This window comes from Marmota flaviventris, chromosome 20, assembly GCF_047511675.1.
Source record: "Marmota flaviventris isolate mMarFla1 chromosome 20, mMarFla1.hap1, whole genome shotgun sequence".
NCBI lineage: Eukaryota > Metazoa > Chordata > Mammalia > Rodentia > Sciuridae > Marmota > Marmota flaviventris.
Genome location: NC_092517.1, coordinates 10,854,831 through 10,879,781, shown reverse-complemented (window position 1 = coordinate 10,879,781; position 24,951 = coordinate 10,854,831). Strand labels below are relative to the sequence as shown.

Below are 24,951 nucleotides of genomic sequence, written 5' to 3'. Positions count from 1 at the left end.
CCATTGGTGATATCTTTCCTGAACAAATCACTTACCCTCATTTGGGCTTAATTCCCTCATCTCTGCCATGAGATGAGGCAGTTTCCTTCCAGCTTTAAAATAATTTCTAATTATCTCCCCAGTGGTCTTAAGAGTACATGCATCTCTAATCATGTAACTAATGAATTAGCATCTCTCTCACCCTTAGAAAGACACATCCTGCTACCAGGATAGCTTGGTTTGATGTGTCTTGCTTTGCTTTATATATCTATATCTATATCTATATCTCTCTCTCTCTCTCTGTATGTATGTGTGTGTGTGTGTGCGTGTGTGTGTGTGTGTGTGTGTGTTTATATATATATATATATATATATATATATATATATATATATATATATAAAACTTTATTTTGTTTTTTTGTTTGTTTGTTTTAATGTGGTGCTGGGGATGGAACCCAGTGAGTGCCTCATGCCTGCGAGGCAGCCCTTTGCTTTGCTCTTATGGGGCTGTGATAAGGCTCATCCACCTCCCTCTTGTGATCAAGGCAAATATGAATGATGACAAACCAGGGAGAGATGGCAGTGAAGGACCAGTCTGCTAATCCCAAACCTAGTGTGGCTGATTAGATCGTTGTCTAAAACTAGCCACTCCTTTCCTATCCTTCTTCATGTCAGGAGTAAATTTCCCCTCCTCTTGACTTGGTACTGGACCCCATAACTTGCTTTAACAGCTGTTTGCAGACATAGTTGTAAGTAAGAGTTGAAAAACTGTTTGTGCTATTAGGTCTACTTGTTCTTCTATCATTGTGTGAGAAGAGCTCTCTAGTGACTCTTTCAGCCTGAGCCTCAGAATAAAACTTGTAGAGGAAACCCAAGCCCCCAGACCCAATTCATGAAGCTGGGTTACTCCAATCAACCTGCAGACAAATGAGAATAAATGATGGTGGTTTTAAGCTCCTGAGTTTCATGGTTGTTTGTTATCAGCAAAAGGTAGCTGATACATCTGATTATTTTTTTTTAAAAAAATGAGTTTCTATAAATAGAAACTAAAAGAGAGAGACAGATTCTAAGGCACAAACTTCAGTCTACTGACTCAAACTCTCTCCAACAAAGAAATCCAAGGAATAAGACATCTCTTTCCATAACTGTAATATAATTCAACGCATACCATGTTTAGTAACAACTGCTTTACTTAAAATAGTTTCTCTCATTGAATAACCCACAGATCACTGCCTCAGAACAACCAAGGAAGGTGATAAAAACTTCAAATTCTTAGACCCGTTCCCAGTGATCAGAGTTTCTGGGCCTGAAACCAGGTTATCTCTGGCCCTCATAAGCCCTCAAGGTAATTCTGACACATATTAGTTCTGATAACTGTGGCATTTAATAGAAAGCATCAGAAGATCAGCAGGGCTGAGTAAAGCACAGACTTCTGTCATCTAATCCCACAGTTTCTGGTTCTTGGAGGGCCTGAGAATCTGCATTTCAACAAGTTTCCAAGGTGATGCCCCGATGCTGGTCTGGGCACTGCACTTCGGGAACCCCTCATAGATCTGGTATCTCAACTGGAATAAAGCACAAAGGGAATTTAAAACTACAGACAACTAATTCTGGCATCATTATTATGGGGTGAAGCCAGAACATTGGGATTTTTCCAGAGTTCCCAAGGTGATTTTTATTGCTGCCAATGTGAGACCCACTGTTGTTGACTTTACCCTAAAGTCCAACAAGCCCATCAGAGCCCCCAGCTCACTGCTACCCCTCAAAGAAAGTGCCGACAAGAAAGAGATTTCACACTGGACTCTCTAATACCTTGGGGCTTCAGAGGCACTACCTTGGGCTCCAGATACAGAGGCCCTCTCCCTTTTTAATAAGAGAAGCTCCTCTTCCTTCATTTCCCATATTGTACTTCCTCCTAAGGTTTCATTTGACAAAATATTTGAAAACTACTAATAGGAGAGAAAAGGGTACCAAACTGAAAATCAGAAGTTCTCTTTTATAACTATATAATCATTTACTCTGAGCTTCAGATTCCCACTTTATTACCTCTAGAAACAACAGCTTACACTTGCATAGAATTTTGAGATTGTAGATGATAGTTTGCAGAATTTGGCAATTTGCTTCACATAATCATCACCACAATCCTGTGAGACACACAGTAAAAGTACTTAGTCTGTGGATGGGTATCTTGGTCCATTTTGTGTTGCTATAACAGAATATTCCAGACTGGATAATTTATTAACAATAGAAATTTATTTCTCGTGATTTTGGAGACTGGAAGTCCAAAATGCAGACGGCAGTGGGTTTGGCAAGCCTGATAAGAGCCCCATCTCTGTTCCCAAGATATTGCCTTTTGGCTGCATCCTCTAGAGGGGAGAAACATTGCTCTTCACATAGCAGAAAAGCAAAAGAAACAAGAGATTACCCAGAAGCCCTTTTTTTTAAAGGCATTAAATCTACCCATAAAGATGACCTACCTTCATGACCTACCTAATCTAACCTCTTCAAGGTCTTGCCTTTTAATAGTATCACAAAGGCAATGAATTTAAACATGTATTTTGGTGGAGACAAACATTCAAATCATAGAAACATGGAAAAATAAAACTCAGGTTGAATAACACACCTAAATTTACCCAAGCAAGGCAGCACTCAATCCCAGGTCTTCTGAGTCCAAATTCTGATTCCTTCACATCTTGACGATGCCTTTATTGTCTCCTCTTTCATTGCTGACCTGAATCTCTGCCTCATTCTTTTTCCTCCACAGTAGAGGAAGGAACACTTTTTAATAGCTACAACACTTCTATGAGAACCTGGGACTAATCTCATGTAGGAGTAGGAGGGGTGATTTAAAGGCTGTGGTCCTCAAAGCGTGGTCTGTAGATGAACAGCAGTTCCTCACCTGGGAACTTGGCACTACAAACCCCAGATTTACTGAATCTGAAACGCTTGGAGTGGGCGCTAGCAACCTGCGCCTAATCAAGCCCTTTATGTGATATTGGTGCACAGTGATGCTTGAGACTACCGGTTGACAATCTCTAATGCAATGTTTAGGAACTTTATCATCCTGAAAGATGGTAGCACAGCAAATGGTAAGAAGGCGGGCTCACAGGCACTTAAAAGAACCAACTAAGAGTCAGGAACTCTGCACACTGGTTAGGAATATTTACACCATGAAAACATGCAAGCTCTACAATCTAAATCTGCAAATATTACAAACGGGAGCTCCCCAATCTCCCATAGAACCCATTTATCAACACACAATTCCGATGACATTCTGATTATGGTCTCATTACTCAGAAGTAGGCTTCAACCTTATTTTGAAGGGAAAGATTCCATCCCAAGAGGAATAGGACCTGCTTTGACCATGCCAGGTGTTCTTGTCTGCTCCATCCACAGGAATTTGAAATGGTACAAGCAAGTTTGCTTAAAAATTTCAAAAGACAGCCATTGCTTTAGAATGGAGTGCAGACATCTAAAGATCCTCCATTAAAGGTCTGATTATACCTTTCACCTGGGTCTCCTAATCACCTTCCTCTGCTATCTGGTCTATATTCTAACCATACTATAAATCATCTCCCATTCCCCTTTTTCACTGTGCCATCTCTACCTCCAGTCCACTGCACATGGTGTGCCTGCAGCCTGAGAAACCCTACTACCCCCCTTCCTACTCATTCCATAGGTCTGAACTCAGGAGCAGTGGTGTCCAAAAAGCCTACCTTCATATCATCCCCACAATCCTCCTCCATCTCACTCTCTCCATCACACCCTCGTCTGGGTTATAACATGCTGGTCCTCTATTCTCCTTGATCACCTTTTAATGCCACTATCAAAGTACTTAGCACAGGTGCAAACTGGTTGGCTGCCTTCGACTCTATGTAATTAGGGTCTGAACTCCTAGAAAGCCCAACTGTTTTAGTCACTACAGCATCACCACACCTACTGCAGTGGTTGGCATGTCGGTGGTGTTCAGTAAGTGTTCATTTGAATTAATGAATACCTTCCCCGATTCTGATAATTTAGCACATAAATACCTAAATGTTGATGCTTGCTTGTCTCTCCAAAGTCATACTGCACCAAATTCCACCTGCCATTTTGGATTTCCCAGATTTGAACAACCACCAATTAATCACTGCCCTGTCCAGCCTGCCTAGTGACTCTTCTTTCTACAGCTTATAGCTTGTTCAGTTTGTTTGTTTGTTTTTTACTGTCACATAAAGCCATCCTTTTCCATGCTCCTCGTCTGACTGTGGCAGCATTTATTCCTCCATGACTCTACCTCAAATCAGGATGCCTATAAAATATAAAACATTATGATACATGCATGCAATATTTTCTACAATTTCACCTTCTGTTCATATACCAAACAGACTTTTGTACTTTTATTTACCAAAGACACATACTAAGTGGCACAATGTGTAATCCCAGTGGCTTAGGAGGCTGAGGCAGGAGGATCGCAAGTTTAAAGCTAGCCTCAACAATTTAGCAAGGACCTAAGCAACTCAGTGAGACCCTGGCTCAAAATAAAATACAAAAAATGGGGCCAGGGATTTGGCTCAGTGGTTAGGTGCCTCTGAGTTCAATTCCCAGTACCAAAAAAAAGAAAAAGACGCATGTACTAGAATGGGCACAACAGCCGTATCCCTAGTAGCCCAAACTGGAAATGATTCTGATGTCCATCAATAGTAAAATACAGCATAAAATGTAGTCTATTCATATAATAGAAGACTATACACAGCAATGAGACTGAAGTCTAGCTTCCTGTAACAAAATTCATTATTCACACAAACATGATGCAGAGCAAAAGAAGTCAGACGTAAGAGAGAACTATATACACTATGTGGGCCCATTCATAAGAAAACTGAAAAGCAGATGGAACTAACCTACAGCATTAGAACTTGGACAGCTGAAGGTTAATGGATGGAAAGAGGTTCAAGAGGATTCCAGGATGTTTTTAATGTTCTATTTCTTGGTCTATTTCTTGCAGTGTTTGCATTACAATTCTTTGATAATTCAACTGACATTCACTGACAATGTGTATTCTTTTTTATGTGCACATTATTCTTCAATAAGGTTTTCATTTTTTTAGAGAGAGAGAGCGAGTGAGAGAATTTTTTAATATTTATTTTTTAGTTTTCAGCAGACACAACATCTTTGTTTGTATGTGGCGCTGAGGATCGAACCCGGGCCGCACGCATGCCAGGCGAGCGCACTACCGCTTGAGCCACATCCCCAGCCCTAAGGTTTTCATTTAAAAAGCTAAAACACCTAAGTTGTTGTGCTGGGTGTGGTGCCAGAAAGCAAAATGTATCACACAGTCATATTCATTCTCTGGATTTTAGAATGTCAGAAAAAAATTAAGATATTTGCAGCTGAAAATACAACTGTGTAGACTATAAGTGACAGCAGAAAGAGCTCACAGTGGTGTTCTGGAGCTAGTGTGTATGAGTGGGCTGGACACCTCTAGTCCCAACTCCACATTCAGTGACATCACATTGGTGGCCTGAAGTCAGCTGTCAGCTTTCTGTTGCTGTGACAAACATCTCAGATAAACCACTTAAAAGGAAGAAATGTTTATTTTGACTTATGATTTCAGAGGCTTCAGTGCAGGGTCAGTTGGCTTCATTGCTTTTGGGCTGTGCAAGGCAGACCATTATGGTGTGGAACACATGGTTGACCAATCCTGCTCACTTCATGGCAGCCAAGAAGCAGGGAGCAAGGAAAGGGACAAGGTCCCAATATGTTATTCAAGGACATGCCCCCAAAGACCTAACTTTCTTCCATTAGATCCCATTTCCTAAAGGTTCCACCTCCTCCCAATAACATCCCAAACTGCAGACCAAGCCTTAACACATGACCTTTTGGAGAATACTCCCTGTTATGGTTTGAGTGTAGTATCCCACAAAAGTTAATGTGTGAGACAAAGCAAGAATGTTTGGAGGTAAAATGATTAGATTATGAGAGGTGCAACCTAACTGGTGGATTAATCCAATGAGGTGAATTAACTGGTAGTAACTGTAGGCAGATGATGTTGGAGGAAGTGGGTAACTGGGGCATGGCTTTATGGTTTATATTTTGTTCCTGATGAGTGGAGCTGTACCTGCTTCCTGAGTGCCACACCTTGAATTGTACAATGTTCTGCCTTACCTCTGGCCCAGAACTATGGAAGTGGCCACCAGAGACTGAACCTCTGAAACCGGGAGCCAAAATAAACTTTTCCTTATCTACATGGTTCTTATCAGGTCTTTAGGTCACAGGAATGGGAGAAAAAAAAAAACAGATTAAAACACGTCCAAACCATAGCATCAGCTGTGATCAGAATATTTACACCAGAAAAACTGGCAAATGCTACAAATGAACTCACCTGCCAAATCCAAGAACAAATTGTTAAGCTTTTAACAGCTGAGAGATCACTATTTAGAGGAAAATTAAAGTGTTACTGAAATTCAAGAAAGAACATATTAGTCTATCTCAGCCCTATGACAGCATAGTGACAAAAACTGAAAGTCTTTTTAAAAAATGTTCCAGAACACTCTTTCACAGAGTAAGAAAAAACTAAAGGGCCCACACACTTTTTGCTCTGGGATATATCACTCTACTGCCCTCCAGTGGTAAATAAACTTTTGCATGCTTTTCTGGAGACTGGGTTCAAGCCAAGGAATTCTAGGCACTGCACAAAGTCAGTGACTTGGTTTATGATCCCTACTGCTGAGATTCTCTAGTCCTATATATTCTGGACATAATGGAGAGAGAGAATTGATAGACTATATTCCTATACAAGGTACCAAAATTTCTCTTGCCCCAGTATGCAAAGATTAAAAACAAGATCTCACACTGACAATAAAGAAGCCAGTTAATCATGACATTGGTCCCATCCCTACTCAGCAATCCAGTCTAGCCCAGCATGCTATTTCCAAATTTACAAGAAAGCTTGTGGAATTTCAGAAATCCTACCACCTTGTAAATAATGCATCTTGCTCTGTGAAAAAATCATACAGTAAATAATACATCAGACACAGGGGAATCTGAAACCCAGAACAAAGAGTGGGTAAGAATTTCAGGTGACCTGAACTGTGTGCCCAAAGCTATGTAGAACGGTAATATTAGCCAGTGTAAGTACATGGTGTATTTTTAAAAGGAAGAAAAGGAAAAAAGAAAAGAAGGGAACAAGTTTGGCTTCTTAGAATTAAAATAGGAATGATCACTGTTTCAGCATCATGCATGAAAAGAATGCAAAAAGAAAAAGCATTGTTCAGACATATTTAATTCCTTAGACAGGATATGAAGGTAGCTGTGAACATTAATTTGTTGATCTTCGCAGTGCCCAGAGGAGTTAGGGAAAGCAATCTGTGGCCAGCATATGGTACAAGAGCAGAAGAAACTTAAAGAGTCCTTCAAGCACTTTGAACCAGTTCTCAAAATGTTCCTAGACATCTGAACCCTAGGGCCAAGCTCAAACTTCAAGCTGCTTTTCCTATTCAAGGCTCGCTGAATTTTAGGAGATATTGCATTGTTTTTTGTTTGGGGTTTTTATTGTTGTTTTGTTTTGTTTTTTCCTCCACTGACAAAGAATCAAATCAGGAGTTGTAAAAAGACAATGTTGCTATGGTTTCTACAGCCAGCTACAGGGAGGAAAACATTCCCAGCTTACCTTTAGAGCTGCCTGGCCTAATAAGAATGATGGATTATAGGAGCTACCCTTCTAGGCTGCCCACCAGCACTCACTTGATGTCTTCTGCTTATAGACTTGGCCCCTGGCTACAGAAGTGCCACATGACTCAGGTCTGGCCCACCATAGCACCTCATTACTCTGATAAAATGACAGACCATGGACTGGGGCTTGTCACCAAGGCACAGCTACCCACACTCCTTTGTTCTTGAACCTAGTGAGAAAATTTTATTTTTCTGTGGAGCTCAAGAAACTGAAGGCATATGAATCTGGAAATGTCCATGTCAAAGGAGAGATATTTTGTCTAGAAGGCTACACATAGGGAAAGAGAGAGAGAGATGGAGACTCAGTGACAGTATTTGAGCCCCTAGATCCAGCCATGCAAAGGGTCTTAAAGGACCTCAGACTTCCTAGCTGTGGCATGAGCTCAAAATTCTCTCAGACTGTCTATGTGTGAATCAGTGGCAATGGGAAACCCTGACCAGCACACTGGGAGCAGGGAAGTTCATGTTAAAGATTTTAATAGTTCTGTTTTATCTGGATACTGGTTTATCAGTATCCTGGATCTTGGTAAAACAAATGGATTATCAAATGGTAAATTATGAAAAACTTTGAAAAGTCCCAAGTAAACTTATGAATGAAAGGCCAGGTACTACCTAGAATTCAACTTCTACTTTAAAAGGAAGGACATGAATTTTTTTAGCCTACCAATCTTTCCTTTACATACCAGGGTACTGGATTCTCTAAGCAGGAAATTCTCTAAGCAGTAAATGTCATTTAAGCTACAGATTCTCCTAAATAGGAATAAAACTAATAACCAATATTTACTAAGCTCTAATGTTTTACTTAAAGTCATTCAACTGGTACTTGAAACTGCCCATGTGGTAGGGTCTATTAGTATTCGAATTTAACAGATTAAAAAACAGAGGTGCACATCAGGAAAATGCCAATCAAAACTACAATGAGATTCCACCTCACTCCAGTAATAATGGCTATTATCAAAAATGAAAAAAAAAATAAAAATAACATGCTGGGAGGGATATGGAGAAAAAGAAACTTTTAATATACTCTTGGTGGAAATGTTGATTTGTATAGCCATTATGGAAGTACCTCAAAAAACAAAGATAGAACAACTATATGAACCAGCTATACCACTCCTGGGTGTATAGCTAAAGGAAATGAAATCAACATGTCAAAGATTAGTTGCATGTGATGTTTATTGTGGCCACATTCACAATAGTTCAGACAAGGCATCATCCTACGTACCCATCAATAGATGAACATATACAGAAATCATGAGATTTTACATACATATATAAATGTGTGTGTGTCTGTCTGTCTGTCCACATACATACATGCACACACACATTCACACACACATTAGAATATCATTCAACCATAAACAGAATAAAATCCTGTCATTTGCAGAGAAACAGATGGAAGTGGAGGACATTATGTAAAGTGAAATTAGCCAGACACAGAAAGACAAGTAATAGATGTTCTGTGTTAAATGTAGAAGCTAAACAAAGGTTGACCCTAAAGTGAAGCAGTGATTACTAGGAATTAGGGAGGAGGTAGAAAAAGGGTAATTAGGTTGATCAGTGCACAGTGTATATGTGAGTGGAAAAAACACACTGAAGCCCATTAATATGTATAATTAATACATGTTGAGGAAGGAAGGAAGGAAATGAAATAAAGCAGAACAAAACTTAGGCACAAAGAACTTAAGTAACTTCTTAAAGTCATGGAGCTAGCATGTAACAGACCCAGGATTCACACCCACTGTGTGAAGTTCATGGCTTTAAATGCTGAACTATGTTGCATTACAAAAGGCACAAGAAATGGCAGCATGGGACTTAAAATCAAACTACAGTACTCTAACTTTCTGCCACCCCACAGAGCACTGAGAAGATAGAGCCCATGCAGTCCAAAAGGGGATAAAGGATTATTCTAGTTCCCTTTCTCTGGTTCGTGCATTTTGGACACATCTCCAACTTCTTCTGGTCTTAGGCTTCTGCACATTCTTCTTATTTCACTTAGGGCTCAGGGTCCTCACAAGAACCATTGAGTCTGCTGCATAGACTACAGTTTCTTCATGTTAACCAATACCTTTCCTCAGAGGACCCCACAATCAAGCAGGAGCACCATCTGAGGACCAATTCTGTCTATGACAATGCAAATATGGTCTTATTATTCCATTTTTGGAATAAGACCATGAAACACTGCAATCCCCTAATGTGGTTCCCTACCTTAGATTGACTGACTGCCTGACCTATTTATTTTTCTTCCTTCTCCTTGACTTCCATATTCAATCACTAATCCCTGATTCTCATTTGCATCCCAAGTGACCCTATTCCAGTGGCTCTACACCAACCCAGGTCTCCAACTCATTCCTGTACCGTTAGAAGGACTGCCCTATCAGCCACTCTCCCTCCAATCTCTACATTTCTTCATCATCACAGTTTCATCCATTTACTCACAAAAAGTCTCCCTACTACCCTTAGCAGTGGATGATTAACTTCTCTGGCATCATCAAAGGCCTCCCCAAACTTGGGTCCAACCTAACTTGCCAGCTACATTTCTCACTACTCACTCCATGCACTCATAAACAAAATAACTCAAGAGTCAGCAAACACCACTTCCCAGCACTCTCCTCCAGTGCCTGGACTGTTCATACCACCATCATCACATAACCAGAGCACTGAAAACAGGGGCTGTGTTTTATAGTACTTTATAATGACAAAAACCATGTCTCACACAATTAGATATACATCAATTTCCGTCCCAGGAGTTTGGGGTCAGATGCAAGGACGTCTCCATTATTCAGACAAATGTTGCCCTCAAAAATTGTATGGCTACAACATCTTACAGAGAAGATGGAGTCTTTCAATTCAAATAGAACATTATATCCACCCTGGTAGGCATTTTCCAATAATCCTACAGAGAAAGGCCATTTATAAGAACTCTGGCTGTCTCTGCCCCTGAATTTGTCAGTCACCAAGAAAGCAGCATCCCTGGGCAGAGAGAGGGATTGTAGTTAGATCCATGCTAACTAACATGTGGACTATGGTTTTCTACAAAATGACTTTCAACACCCTTTACAGATAATACATGAATGTCAACTTCCCCCTCCCCAAACAGTGGCCTTCATAGGCACAGAATATTCTTCTCGAACTCGACAAGTTTCTAGAAGTAGACTAAAATAGTTCTGGAAACCATGTCTCTGTATACCAATATAGTAATGTTATAAATTAGATGAGTGCCTGGTAATTACAGTAAAGTTATCTGCAAGTTTCTAAGGCAGTAATCAAATATAGATTCAGTTCAGATTAAGCAATAGTTCTATTCTTTTTTGCCAACCAAGATTAATAAGGAATAGAAATATTAACCTGGCAGCCCAGACTCCAACTGAAGTCACTAGGTCTGGAAGAAGAAAACAAAGATGGGGTTCTGTGTTTTCCAGGTTTCAAATATGGTGAAGGCTGTGGTTTTGCATACTGACATCTAACCATAGAGGCTTGCAGCAGCTAACAAGTACTTGTAAAAGATAAACCACAGTTGCAGAAGCAGGTAACAAAGTAACAGCGACAGAACAATCCCCCTTTAGGTTTAGTGCAGTAAAAGTACCTAAGCTGTATGAACTCAGAGTCCCTAGGCTATTGACAAGCTTGCACCCATATAGGGAATGTAGAAAGCTCCCTCCAATAAAATTGCACCAACTTTGTTGTCTTGATGCACCCAAAACTTGCTGACATATAAAAGTAAAAGCCCTACCATGCTCAGGGCTCAGACTTTGGGAATTATCCCTCTGAGCCATGGTGCCACTAATAAAATATTGCTTCCAGAGCTCAGTGTCCTGACCCTCATTGCCCACTATACAAATACTTAGTCTATTGAGTCCACAAAGATGTATCTGAGCTTATGCTGACTTGAATATTCAATTGAGGTGATATTTTACTGGAGTCATCATTGATACTTTGCCTCCCCCAACCCAAGACACACAGATTTTGCTGAGAAAACTGAGAATGCTCAATGTTTGCTATCAAACCCATGGATATAAAAAATATTTTGAAAATAAGTGTCTGCCATAGAAATCCTTGCTATTTGTGGATTCACAGTCTCGTGTGACACCATAGGTTTTCTGAAATAGAATAGGAAGTAGATGAAAAGGCGTTGGAAATATTAATGCATGAAGTGCTGTGCATTCTCTGAGATTTCTCAACCTTGGTTTTGGAATAAAAGCAGTTGACATCTCCAATTTTATTCTGGGCTTCAACACTCCTCATCTCTCTGCTCCTAACAGCATCGTGCATGACTATGAAAATATGTGAAGGACTCACCTTTCAGGTAAATAAGGTTTCCAGGGAAACTGCCTACCTCCCATCCCAGTATGCCTACCTGTATGTAGTAGGCATGCATGCCTCTTTTGCCCATGACAAAATAAAGCTGAAAAACCACCCTGAACATTTTTATAGTTGCCAAGTCTATACAGAAGATGGGGGGGTCTTAAAAATCCATACAGAACATTATATGTATCCTGCTAGGCTTTTACCCAGAATCCTACACAGCAGCTAGCATCTGCAAAGTGGGAGAGAGGGGAAAGAAACATGAACGTCACAGACTAGCTAATTCTAAGAGCCCACCATCCTCTGGGACATGGAAGTCGCCTGGCCTGTTCCCTACCTGGTATTTTAACTCATCTATGCAACCAGATGGAGTCAGAAGCAATCCTTTGAGAGCAATGAGCAGGACAGGAAGTTCTCTTCTCTTTGCTCCCTGTGGATAATAATCTTAATATGGAATAAATGTTTCTTTGGTGCTGTTTTATGAAAGGGCTGCAAATAGATTAGAGACACCCAAAGATAATTATTACTTTCCAAACATCCGGACTCACTTCCATCATTCAGATCGATTTTCAGGATGATGGAAATCTGTTCCAGTAAGTTTCCACCACACATGCCTGCTTTTCCTGTTTGATATGGGAGAGCTCTGGAACAATTAAGCAACAACAAAAATTACAGCAAGAGCACTTAAGCTTGAACCCCAGATTTGATACTGACTTAACTCTGGATAGAAGACAATCATTCTCACTTGCTCTCACTCCGCTTAACTGTAAAATGAGGACATCTATAGTAGTTTCAGATGGTAGGTGCATATGAGACCATGTGAACATTTATATGTGATCTCTTCAGATATGAGCATTCTTTTTTTTAATAGGGCCTATCAATTTTTGTATTTGTAAAGTAGGAGATAAGCCCATTGGAATGGGTATTCAAGGAAAAGTTGGAGGTTCACATTGAGTCCATAGTAGTGAAGCCCATGAAAAATTTTAGAAACTTTTAATAAGTCATTTATGCATTACAAGGTCAAACGAATGAGAGACAGAACCAGTATCTTGACAAATAATTTATATCATTCTCTTTAATGATATTTACAACTTTCATTATTCCTATTTCACAGATTAAGAAAATAAAGACTCTAGAAGTTAAATACCTACACCTTAAGTAATGCAACTAATAAATAGAAGAATAAGGGTTTGAACTCAGGTCTATTTCATGTTAAGGCTATCTATTGTTTGTATTCTTTCCTAAAAGAAAGAAATACTAAATGGGTTTAAAACAATAACAATAAGATTATGGCATCAGCCAGACTGACAGGTAAGAAAACGGATCCATTGGAAATCTATAATGGCAAATGACAGAAAGCAGAAACTTCATGGGCTGAGTGGAAAGAGAAATTATCAGCTTCTATAACTGAAAATCCACAGTGAGATCTACTTCAGGTACCACGAGACATGCAGGATCCAGTGATGCTCCTAGGACCATTTATCCTTCTCCTCCTCATTTTCCTTTGAGGTAGCTCCATTGTTAAGCAGAATTTTCTCTTGCAGTAGGAAGATGGCTTACCCAACTACATTCCCTACATTTCCTCACCTTAAAAGACAAAGAGAAACTGACCGTGGTGGTATAAGCCTGTAATCTCAGTGGCTCAGGAGGTCTGAGGCAGGAGGATCGCAAGTTCAAAGCCAGCCTCAGCGACTTAGTGAGGCCCCAAACAACTCAGTGAGACCCTGTCTCTAAATAAAATATTAAAAAAGGGCTGGGGATGTTGCTCAGTGGTTAAGCACCCTGGGTTCAATCCCTAGTACAAAAACACAAAGAGAAGAGCCAGCTTATCACCCTGAACTCCTAGCAAAGTTTCCAATAGGCGATTGCTGTAAAAGAAATACCAAAGACCAGATGGCTTACACAAGAAAGATTTATTTCTCACAGTTCTTGGAGCCTGAAAAATCAAGACTGAGATGCTGGCATATTCCAAGTCTGGTGAGAGCACCAATTGGCCTCTTCTTGCTGTGTCCTCACATGGAATAGAGGGAGTGTCATGGATTCTATGTCTCCTACTTTCGTATTCATGTTGGTGTAGGAGATTGAACACAAGGCATTTTGCATGCTAAGCATGCCCTCTGCCATTGAGCTACACCCCCACAACCATTCTCCTCCTCTTTTTAAGGACACCAATTCCATTAGAGTTCTTCCATCATGATCTAATTACCTCAACTTCCAAATTTGGAAGTCAGGATTTTATCATATGAATCTGGGATGGAGGGGGGGGGGGGGAACCAACGTTGAGTCCATAGTAGTGAAGCCCATGAAAAATTTTAGAAACTTTTAATAAGTCATTTATGCATTACAAATAAGCAAACCACGCTGGTTATGTTATAGTGGAGAGGCACAAAATTATAAGACATTTATTTAAAAGAACTGAGCAGCCAGGAGTGGTGGCACTTGCAGGTAATCCCAGTGGCTCAGAAGGCTGAGACAGGAGGATCCCAAGTTCAAAGCCATCCTCAGTAACTTAGCAAGGCCCTAAGCAACTCATTGAGCTCTTGTTTCCAAATAAAATGACAAAAAGGGGTGGGGATGTGGTTCAGTGGTTAAGTGCCCCTGAGTTCAATCCATGCTACCAAAAGTAACATAAAAGAACTGAACAAATGACTTACATGTTCAAATTGTTCTTTCTTGAGCCATGAAAACACCTGGAACTCATCAACAAACAACAGCCAATATTTTTAGAGTCACATCTCTAGTCCACATTAGTTTTATCACTAGGACTAGTAATCAAAACCAAAAGAGAAAAAGGCTTAGTTCATCCTCTTTAGCTCATTCCAGAAGGGAGAAAATGCAAACTGGAGCTGAGGTATGAAATCCCAGACATTTTCACATTCTGAGGGAAAGGACCTTGCTTAGAATGAATCAGCACTAAGAGTCTCTCCTGGCTTTCTATACTTGTCAATTTCTGGAATTTAATTTTGTTCCTTTCTTTCTTTCTTTTTTTTTTTAATCCTTACTATCTCCTCCCTTCAACTCTTCTTCATATAAAAGTCTACCAATTCTATTTTGAGAACTTTAGGGTTTGGTCGAGAAATAAGACAGAACTGTGTCAGGTACAGTGGCCCACACCTGTAATCCCAGCTACTAGGGAAGCTGAGGCAGGAGGATCCAAGTTCAAGGCCGCCCTGGTCAACCTAGCAAGACTTTGTCTCAAAATGAAAAATAAGAAGGGTTAGGGATGGAGCTCAGTCATAGAGCACCCCTGGGTTCAATCCGTAATATCAAAACACAAACAAACAAACAAAACTCTGATAACTACTTGGAGGCAGAAAACAAAACTTTTACAGTGACTGTTTCTTACCACCCAGAATCCCCCTCTAAAGCTAATGCCATTCCCTGGGGATGATCTTCAAGATTACAGGAGAACACCACCTAAGATGAAGCCTATAACCCTCATCCCAGGAGCCAGAGCAGGAGCCAGCTCACCAACTGCACCATCTGAGCTTCCTGCCTTCCCTCCCTGACAGAGAAATATGCCCTGCTGCAAAGTGCTCCATTAGTAGCAGTGTCTCCATTTAAACAGCCCTGGCCTACCTTGGGGACAAGAGTGATTTGCTGGGATTCTGTGTCTGTATAGTGTTAGTACCCCAGACGGTAGAAATGCTTTAAATGCTGTAGTATTTGTTGTAACTAAGTGTGTGTGTGTGTGTACTTCCAAGCAGACACTCAGCTCAAGATAAAAATCTCAGATGAGTGGTCCACAGTACTGCCTCAAGAGAAAGAAGCTCAATCATTTTGAAAGCCCCACACCTCTTTGAGAAGTTTTTGAAAGCTAAGGCCCCTTCTGAGAAAAAAATCAAATGCATAAAACATTTTTAGATAATTTCTAAAAATGATCTTAATTGTATTATTTGTGTTTCCTGGTTAGCAAATCCAGATGGCTTGGACTTCAGATGAAACACTGTTCTAGCCTGGAACCTAGCGCCCCCTGTAGCTGAGGAGGACTGATGACAGCCTGGTAGGGGGAGAAAATGTGTATCTCCAATGAGGATGATTCACTCCCCAGGGGACAATGGGCCATGTCTGGAGACAAGTTTTGCCATCAGAGCTACTAGCATTTAATGGAAGAGGCCAGGGATACTGCTAATCATCCTGTAAAACACAAGACATAATTAACTGTCCTAACATATCAATGGTACAGAGGTGGAGAAACTCAGTCAAAAACAAATGGAATAAATAGAAAAACAGATGAGTATCAATTGCTTTAGAAAAGCCACGCTAGGACTTGATCTTGGCTATGGTAAGAATTACTGAAGGGGAGCGTGTACTCCTGGTCTGGGTGAGATTTTGGAAATCTTTCCCTTGTTATGATTGTTCCTAAGGGAGGCTCAGCAGCTCAGCAGCTCAGCATTCACCACTGGTCCCAACATCAAAATCTCTACCAATCCACTAGTCCTGCCAAAGATCCATCTACTTGTAGCCAAATTTGCATTTTAATAAAATCCACTTGCTAGCTAGAGAGGGAAAGAGAAAAGAAACTGGGCCAGTGCGGCGGCGGGCAGGAGGTGGGTACTCATGAAAATCAAAGGGAGATGCATAGAGTAGAGAAAAGAGATCAAGGGGAGCAAGGAGAGGAAGAAAAGGGGAAATACTAGGGAATGATACTGGACTGTTACTGTGTGTGCATGTACAAATACATAACAACAAATCCCACCACTGCTGGATTGGCACTGATGGAAAAAAAAATCCCACTTGCTACAAGTCTTAAGAAGAGTTGTTCATTTCTAGATACTATAGTTCACCATTTCTGGGAGATTTTATGTAAATTATTATACTTTTATGTCTTAGTTTCTATGTTTCCATCATCTGGATTATAATCCTTACTGCATTAGCAACGGGAGCCTGGGAAAACTGATGGGGAGCATGGACACTTCTATCTGAAATCCCAGCTCTTCCAATGACTAGCTGTGTGGCCTCTGGCACAATGTTCAGCCTCTCTGGGCCTCAGGCTCTTCATCTTGAAGAAGATAAAAAGTAGCTATAAATATTAGTGCTTAATTTGTGGTGGTATTAGGTTTAAAGAAATATTATATTGTCAGACACTTAGATTATGATGGGAAATGTCAACTATCTTTATGTCTATGGTCATTATTATCCTCTCAGGTACACAGGGAGGATTACATGAGACTTGCAAGACATTGCATAATATAAAATTAGATTTGTTTATTAGCTATTTGCCATGCAAAGGGTAAGGTAACCACTTTTAAATACATGGGAGCGTTTTTAATCTAAATTTGAATCAAACATATGCTTGCTAATTATCCTCTTTTATGTTTGCAGAAAGCTAGCTCATATGTCAATATTATTTTAGAAGTAAAGCTCCTTCTGTTCACTCTAAACTTGGGGGGAGAGGGAAATTAAAGGACTCCATTAAAATGCCAAAGTAGCAAAATAGCATAATGGTATTTGTTCAGAAAGGTTTGAAGGAATAAAAGTGATTCCCAACCTTGTCTTTACTGATTTGGTATTTTACTCTTGAAATAGTCTCCTGTTTTCTTGCTGCCCACAGCAGAACATTCGCAAACTTGGGTCCAGCATTCTATCACCTGTCCACTTGCTGGACAACTATGTCAACCACTAGCCCCTCCCCCGTTCAAAACTGAGTTTCTTGTCCAGCTCTAAATGAATCACTTACCTCCCCTCAGCTATTACATTCAATCTAAATGTACCCATATCCCTACCTTGCCGAAGTGATCAACCTTCCTGTCTGCTGTCACTTGGATCTGGGATGCCTCCAAAGGGCCCTGTGTTGAAGAACTGGTCCCAGCTTGACACCATTGGAAATGGCAGAACCTTCAAGAGGTGGGGCCTGGTGGGAGGTCTGAGGTCACTGGGAGTGCTCCCTTGAAGGGGACTGAGGAACCCTGTTGTCTTCTTCCCCTTGTCCCAGCCATGAGGTTTATGTCTTTGTTCCACCCCATGCTGCCGCCATGATACATGATCCCCAACCAGAACTGAAAGCAATACATGCACCAAATCATGAACCAAAACTTCTAAAATTTTGAACCAAAATAAGCCTTTTCTCTAAGTATTTGCTTATCTCCGGAATTTGCTACAGCGATAGAAAGCTGACTGACGTGTTGTCAACTGCCACTAATGTCATGAAGATTCTCGGAGTATTCCACCTTCCCCTTCCAAATGGAACACCATCCTTCCTCCTCCGAGTTTCTACAATCTTTGATTTACACCTTGCAGGTGTTTCTACACCACTGACTCTGACAACGCTGGGCAGGGTATCAGAGACAGATATTTCCATCCGAGCTGGGGAAAATGATTCCTGTAATTCCTCCACTGTTCTATGGTACAGAACTTGGAAGAATAAGAAATCAATTCTGAATTGGTAATCTGAGACTGGGGAGTCAAAGCAATTCTCTCTGGTTTAATCAATGGCTGAATTACCTTGTTCATTTCAGAAATGAAGCACACAAGTCCTGTCCTCTTGAAATCACAAAGAGTCCAAGGAAAATTGTGCTGGCAGCTTCGGACTCATGGAATCAAAGTCCCAGCAGGCTTAGAATACCATCAAGTCCCCTCAATTATTTACACTAAATGTCATGATTTGCAGACCTGGGATCTTTTTACCTTCGAGCAAGGTAAATGTCAGCACCAAGACAGTATCCCTTCACCGTTTATTTCTACTTTTTGCTAGACCTTCTCGAGTCGGCATCATTAACCATTCTGTCCTTCATTTCTCCCATTACTCAGCTTAAATATGAGTTGCTCTGAAAGATCATTGGTAATTCTCATGAAATATAGTCCTGCTACTTTTCCTTTTCTCTAAAAGGAGCATGATAATTGCAAACTGCAACAAACGGAGCTGAAAATAACTCCCCAGGCAGTTGTGCATTAGGAATTAGATTAAAATGAGCCCAATTTATTTTTAAATGACCTGGTAATTTGTAGAAAAGATTTAAGCTACTTAAATTTTCATCAGTGGAAATCTAGGAGGTTCATGAAAATCAACCAATGGTCACTGTGGTGGGAGAATAGACCCTTTTCCCAGAAACCAGAGAGGTGTGCTGAGGGATTCCTGATTATACACTGACATTTGAACAGCAACAAGGGAGTAGAAAGACCTGAGTTAACATGAATTTAATCAGCTTTTAAAAGTCTAAAATATAGCCAGTTCAATGGCAGCTCACAGCTATGAGTGACAAAAATCTGTACTTGGAATTAGTTTTCTGATTACAGTTTGAAATCAAAAGTCCTAGGAACATTTTAAGGAACTCCTCGGCTTGCCTTTGTAGCATTGAAGGATTCAGTCTTCAGTCCAGGGAAGGAGTGACAGCAAACTGTTCCTGCACTTGCTAAAACCTGGAGACAGGGTTGGGAGATGGACTCTGCAGAGTCAAACACATTCCCACAGCTCAGTACTGCGGACTGCAGGAGCACAGTTAGAGGCAATTCCCACAGGATGCCTTCCTAAAACAAACATTTCTGCTATTCCCTATCTCCCAAAGTTTAAACAACAATTTACATTGGTAATGCTACATAAGCACTGAAAGTAACTGGCAGAATCTGATGACTTCTGGTACAAATGTTACTAAAAATTATTAATTGAAATTAACTTGCTTCTCCTTGGAAGAGACCATTAGAATTATGTGTGTGTGTGTATGTGTTCCTTCAAATGAGCCATCTATTAGCATCATTCTTGATATATATGACTACTAATCTTTCTCCTCATATTTAACATCAGCCATTTCTGAGTCTTAATCACTGTTACAGGTAGATCAATAAAGAGATTTCCATATACATATATAAATTATATAAATTCATGTGTGTGTGTGTGTGTGTATATATATATATATATATATATATATATATATATATATATACACACACACACACACACACATATTTGCAATAGACATACGCATATTCCATAAGCCGAATCAAAAGAGGACTGAATCCAGGGGTGCCTAACCACTGAGCAACATCCCCAGCCCTATTTTTTTTTTTTTTAGAGCAGGATCTTGATAAGTTACTAGAACCTCTTTAAGTTGATGAGGCTGGCTTTGAACTTGTGCTCCTCACGCTTTAGCCTCCCAAACTGGTGGGATTACAGCCATGCACCACTGTGTCCAGCAACATTCAAGTCTTTGAAGCAAGAACTTCAGGGAGAAAAAGGTTAATATAAATAATTATTTCAAAAGAAAGGGGGGAACCTCTCTCATGGTTTCATTGATCCTGAAATTAAAGGATAAAATATGTAAATATATATCTCCTCAAATATTTCCTGGTACCAAAAACAGGCCCTGCTTAACCAAGGCATATAAAAATTTTAAAACACTGGCAAAGTGCTGTGCCAGATGTTACTCTGTTTTCTACTCCACACACTCTTTCCTCAACCCTGCTCTCTGTCCATGAAAGGCTCTATATATCAGTGGAATCCAAGGCTCTGGCTTCCCATTGTGTTTGGCCAGGGGAAGCCTCAGCAGTAAAACAAAGGGAAGGAGAAGTTCCCACACCACTGGGTTCACTCTCTGTGAGGCCACCCTGGATGTACCCATCCCTCAACAGATCCCCAGACCTTCTAGGGCTGCCTGATTATGTGACTACAAACTAAGCCCAAAAATATAAAAAAGGGAACTAATAAAGATCAGAATAGAAATAAATGAAACAGAGACTGTAAAAAACACAGAAAAGATAATGAAAGTTAGAATTCATTTTTTTAAAAATTGACAAATCTTTAGCCAAATTAATAAAAAAAGGAAGAACTAAGTAAAAATCAGCCATGAAAGAGGAGAGACTACAACTGATACCACAGAAATGCAAAGGATCTAAAGAAACTACTATGAACAAGTATATACCCCACATTTTGATAACCCCTTAAAAAAATGGACAAATCCCCAGAAACATAAAACCTACCAAAACTGAAAATACAAAATCTCTACAGCTGAATGGTGAGTAAGGGAACTGAACTGTAATCAGAATGTCCCAACAAAGAAAAGACCAAGTCCAGGGCCAGATGGCTGCATGGGTGAGTGCCACTAAGCAGTTCAAGAATTAACACCTGTCCTCACACTCCTCCATAAAGTTGAAGAGAAGGGAGCTCTTCTAAATTTATTTTATGAGGTCAGCACTGTTCTATACCAAAACAAAAAATATGTCCTTCAGAAAAAGAAAACTATAGGCCAATGTCCCTGATAAACACTAGCAAACTAAATTCAACAGCACATTGAAGGAATCACGCCTCGTAATCAACTTGGACTGATCCCTGGCATTCATGTGAACCTATATGACTCAGAAAATGAGACAGAACACATTAACAGAATGAAGGACAAAATCATATATTCACCTCCACATATGAAAGTGAAATATCTGACAAATCAGCACCCTTTCAACAAAGAGGTATAGGAGGAATGTGCCTCAACATCGGGCATTGTATGATAAGCCCACAGCTAACATCACAGCCAATAAGGAAAGCTAAACAATTTTTCTCCGATGTCAAGTTTAAATCAAAAATTCCCATTCTCAATTTGTATTCTATATAGTAATGGAAGTCCTAGCCAGAAAAAGTAGACAAGAAAAAGAAATGAAAGGCCTTTGAATTAGAAAGGAAAAGTTAAGACTGTTTGTTTGCAGATAACAGGATCTTATTTAGAAAACCCCTTAAAGATTCCATAAAAATACTGGTGGAGCTAATAAACAAATTCAGCCAAGTTACAAATAATTAAATCTACACATAATCATTTATTATGTATACTGACAACAATATAGGAAATAAATTAAGAAAACCATCCCATTTACAATAGTATTAAAAAATAATGACACTTAGAAATTCAGCCAAGGAGGCAGAAGATGAAAATTAAGACACATTGATGACGGAAATTGAAGGCACAAACAAATAAATGGAAAGGTAGCCTATATTCATTGATTGCAAGAATTTATACTGTTAAAACATCAACATCACTAACAATAATGTTTAATGAACTCTTTGTAAAAATTCCAATAACATTTTTTCTCATAAATAGAAAAAAATACTAAAATTTGCATGGAAACGTGAAAAACTCCAAATATCAAAAAAAAAAAAAAAAACTGGAAAAAGGAAAAAAACTGAAGGCATCACCCTGCCTGATTTCAAAGGTAATATGAAGTACAATATAAAACTACAGTAGCGCTCGCTTCAGTAGCACATATACTAAAATCGAAATGGTGCAGAGAAGATTAGCATGGCCCCTGGGCAAGGATGACACTCAAATTCCTGAAGCATTCCATATTTTTATAAACTTAACGAAAGAGGTGAAAGACCTCTACAACAAAAACTACAGAATGCTAAAGAAAGAAGTTAAAGAAGACCTTAGAAGATGGAAAGATCTACCTTGCTCTTGGATAGGCAGAATTAGTATTGTCAAAATGACCATACTACCAAAAAGCACTATACAGATTCAATCTGATCCAAAAATCAAAATCCCAATGACATTCCTCATAGAAATAGAAAAAACAATCATGAAATTCATCTGGAAAAATAAGAGACCCAGAATAGCCAAAGCAATCCTTAACAAAAAGAATGAAGTTTATGGCATTACTATTCCAGACCTTATACTACAGAGCAATGGTAACAAAAACAGCATGGTATTGGCACCAAAATAGACCTGTAGACCAATGGTACAGAATAGAGGACACAGAAAACAACCCACATAATTATAGTTATCTCATATTAGACAAAGGCACCAAAAACATATATTGGAGAAAAGATAGCCTCTTCAACAAATAGTGCTGGGAAAACTGGAAATGCACATGTAACAAAATGAAATTAAACCTCTATCTCTCACCATGCACAAAACTTAACTCAAAGAGGGATCAAGGAGCCAGGAACAAAACCAGAGACCTTGCACCTAACAGAAGAAAAAGTAGGTCCCAATCTCCATCATGTTGGAATTGGCCCCAAGTTCCTTAAAAAGACTCCTATAGCACAAGAATTAAAACCAAGAATCAAGATATGGGATGTGTTCAAACTAAAAAGCTTCTTCTCAGCAAAAGAAACAATCAGTGAGGTGAATAGAGAACCTACAGAATGGGAGCAAATCTTTACCACAAGCACATCAGAAAAAGCACTAATTTCTAGGAATATATAAAGCACTCAAAAACCTTAACATGAAAAAAAACAAATAACACAATCAATAAATGGGTCAAGGACTTGAACAGATACTTCTCAGAAAATGATATACAGTCAATCAACAAATATATGAAAAAATGTTCAACATCTCTAGCAATCAGAGAAATGCAAATCACAACTACTCTAAGATTTCATCTCACTCAGGTGAGAATGACAGCTATCAAGAATACAAACAACAGTAAGTGTTGGCAAGGATGTGGGGGGAAAAGGCACACTCATACATTGCTGGTGGGACTGCAAATTGGTACAGTCAACATGGAAAGCAGTATGGAGAATCCTTAGAAATCTGGGAATGAAACCACCATTTGACCCAGGTATCCCACTCAGCGGTTTATACCCAGGATTTAAAAACAGCATACTATAGTGATGCAGCCACATTAATGTTTATAGCAGCACAATTCACAATAGCTAAATTGTGGAACCAACCCAGATGCCCTTCAGTAGATCAATGGTTAAGGAAACTATGGTATATATACACAATGGAATATTACTCAGCATTAAAAGAGAATAAAATCATGCCATTTGCAGATAAATGGAAGAAGTTGGAAAGTATAATGCTAAGTGAAGTAAGCTAATCCCCAAAAGCCAAAAGCCAAATCTTTTCTTTGATAATATGAGGATTCTGACTCATAATGGCCATGGGTGGGGAGCATGGGAGGAATGGAGGAACTTTAGATAGGACAAAGGGACGGGGTGGGGGAGAGAGGGTACAAGGGGGTAGAAAGACCATGGAATGAGTTAGTCATCATTACCCTAAGTACATGTAAGAAGACATGAATGGTGTGAAAATACTTTGTTTACAACCAGTGATTTGAAAAATTGTGCTCTTATGTGTAATATGAAATGAATTGCATTCTGCCATCATATATAACAAATTAGAATAAATAAATAATTTTTAAAAACTACAGTAAACAAAACAATATGGTACCGGCATAAAAATAGAAACACAGACAAATGCAAAAATAGTAGAGATCCCAGGAATAAAACCCACACATACAGGTAGCCAATTTTCACAAAGACACTATGGGTAAAAGACAGTCTCTTTAATCAGTAGATTTGGAAAAAGCATATTTCCAAATGTAAAGGGAAAAAGAAATTGAATCCTTATCTTGCATCAAACACAAAAATCAAATCTAAATAGAATAAGAAATTAAAAGTCAGACTTGAATGCTGGTAGCAGGCCCGCCCTGGCCCCTGGGGACTCAACCCCCAGTTCTTTGTTCTGCATGTCAATGTGGCCAGCTCACAAGGCCGTGACGGGGGCTTGCGGTTTCCTGTTTATCTGCCTGGAGCATATGTGTCTCTCGGGAACATCTTGACCTGTTCGAGCCTCCTGATAGGGGACGGTGACTTGACGGTAACCCAAGGACGCAGTTATTACTCTTCCCTCCTCACTTTTGAGTGATTTCCCCGCAGCTGTTAAAAAGATATATAAGGGGAACAAATTTGGCAATAAAGCGCACGCACGCTTCCTCCTGGATGAAGAACCTTGGTGTCCTGTGTATTTTTAACCCCGCCGTCCCTCGCCGGACTCGGCTCCATTAGCCGGACGCGGCACTTGGAAACCATAAAATCCCTAGGAAAAAATATAGTGGGGGTGTATTAGTCAACTTTTTTGCTGCTATAACTAAAGGACCTGAACAGCACAATTGTAAAGGACAGAAGGTTTATTTGAGGGCTCACAGTTTCAGAGGTCTTAGTCCATAGAAGGCCAGCTCCATTTCTCGGGCTCAAGATAAGGCTGGAGAGGGGGCATAGGGAAGCAGCTCACATGGTGATCAAGAAGCAGAAAGACTC

The 24,951-nt window shown here is 39.7% G+C and overlaps 1 non-coding gene across 1 annotated transcript; it reads left to right on the top strand.

The window, feature by feature from the left end:
* Nucleotides 1-22,152: 22,152 nt before the first annotated feature.
* On the top strand, nucleotides 22,153-22,259 carry LOC114089992 (U6 spliceosomal RNA). Its single transcript, XR_003582289.2, has one exon. It is a non-coding gene; the product is annotated as a U6 spliceosomal RNA (small nuclear RNA).
* Nucleotides 22,260-24,951: the final 2,692 nt, after the last annotated feature.